Raw genomic sequence first — 2,500 nt, forward strand, 5'->3', positions numbered from 1 at the left:
CTCGGCCACGAGGCTCGGCCAGGACCGATGCACTCGGCCACGATCATCGGCCACGTCCCATGCACTCGGCCAAGATGCTCGGGCACGACGCACGGCCATGAACGATGCCCGGGCACGATGCACGGGCGCGACCCTCGGCCGTGAACGAACGATGCACGGGCGCGATGCTCGGCCATGAACGATCCACGGGTCCGATGCACGGGCGCGACCCTCGGCCCTGAACGAACGATGCACGGGCGCGATGCTCGGCCGTGAACGATCCACGGGCACGATGCACGGGCGCGACGCTCGGCCATGAACGATGCACGGGCGCGATGCACGGGCACGGTGCACGGCCATGAACCATGCACGGCACGACGCACGGGCACGATGCACGGCCGTGAACGATCCACGGGCACGATGCACGAGCGCGACCCTCGGCCATGAACGAACGATGCACGGGCGTGATGCTCGGCCGTGAACGATCCACGGGCACGATGGGCACGATGCACGGGCGCGATGCACGGGCACGGTGCACGGCCATGAACCATGCACGGCACGACGCACGGGCACGATGCACGGCCGTGAACGATCCACGGGCACGATGCACGGGCGCGACCCTCGGCCATGAACGAACGATGCACGGGCGTGATGCTCGGCCGTGAACGATCCACGGGCACGATGCACGGGCGCGATGCACGGGCACGGTGCACGGCCATGAACCATGCACGGCACGACGCACGGGCACGATGCACGGCCATGAACGATCCACGGGCACGATGCACGGGCGCGATGCACGGGCACGGTGCACGGCCATGAACCATGCACGGCACGACGCACGGGCACGATGCACGGGCACGACGCACGGCCACGACGCTCGGCCATGAACGATACAAGGCTGGATGCACGGGCACGACGCACGGCCGTGAACGATGCACGGGCACGACGCACGGGCACGACGCTCGGCCGTGAACGATGCACGGGCACGACGCACGGGCACGACGCACGGCCGTGAACGATGCACGGGCACGACACTCGGCCATGAACGATACACGGCACGATGCACGGGCACGATGCATGGCCTTGAACGATGCACGGGCACGCGCTCGGCCACGAACGATGCACGGCACGACGCGCGGGCACGGCGCTCGGCCATGAACGATGCACGGCACGACGCGCGGGCACGGCGCTCGGCCATGAACGATGCACGGCACGACGCACGGGCACGATGCACGACCATGAACCATGCACGGGCACGACGCGCGGGCACGACGCTCGGCCATGAACGATGCACGGCACGACACACGGGCACGATGCACGACCATGAACGTTGCACGTGCACGACGCTCGGCCATGAACGATGCACGGGCACGACGCGCGGGCACGACGCACGCCCATGAACCATGCACGGGCACGACGCTCGGCCATGCACGATGCACGGGCACGACGCGCGGGCACGACGCACGCCCATGAACCATGCACGGGCACGACGCTCGGCCATGAACGATGCACGGGCACGACGCGCGGGCACGACGCACGGCCATGAACCATGCACGGGCACGATGCACGGCCACGACGCTCGGGCATGAACGATGCACGGGCACGACGCACGGTCACGAACGAAGCACGGGCACGATGCACGGGCACGACGCACGGGCACGACGCACGGCCACGAACGATGCCAGGGCCCACGGCCACGAACCATGCACACGGGCACGACGAAGGCCACGAACGATGCAAACGGGCACGACGCACGGCCACGAACCATGCACACAGGCACGACGCACGGCCACGAACCATGCACACGGGCACGACGCAAGGCCACGAACCATGCACACGGGCACGACGCAGGCCACGAACGATGCAAACGGGCACGACGCAGGGCCACGAACGATGCACACGAGCACGACGCACGGCCACGAACGATGCAAACGGGCACGACGCACGGCCACGAACGATGCACACGGGCACGACGCACGGCCACGAACGATGCACACGAGCACGACGCACGGCCACGAATGATGCACACGGGCACGACGCACGGCCACGAATGATGCACACGGGCAAGACTTGGGACTTGTTTGTCGTACACGACTTCTTCTTGTGCACACAAGTCATGGCATACGGTCGGAACATATAACTTAGCATATCATGAGCTACCACACCACCATCATTAGTTGAAGGAATGCGAAAATTTCCATTTACAACGGACACGGGGGTCGCTTGTGAAAACGCGACTTTTTCTTTTGCACTCGAGTCATGTCAAGAGTTGGCATGTTGGTCGAACCAAGTGCCAAGGCGCATGATCCACATCCACTCGGGACACTACCAAGCGCACCATTCACATTCCATAAGCACATTGCCGGGCTGAACCAACCAAGTTCCTCGGAGCATTTTCCTCGTGTCTCATTGTTACATCGTCTCGAGTCACTTTTTGTCTGTGACCAAGGCACGCGATCCACATCCACTAAGCACGTTGACTACTTAATTAGGCACAATGTCCACACGGACCAAGGCACAC

This window comes from Syzygium oleosum, unplaced genomic scaffold, assembly GCF_021117445.2.
Source record: "Syzygium oleosum isolate NSW1041296 unplaced genomic scaffold, Sole_v2.1 Sole_v2.36, whole genome shotgun sequence".
Classification (NCBI taxonomy): domain Eukaryota; kingdom Viridiplantae; phylum Streptophyta; class Magnoliopsida; order Myrtales; family Myrtaceae; genus Syzygium; species Syzygium oleosum.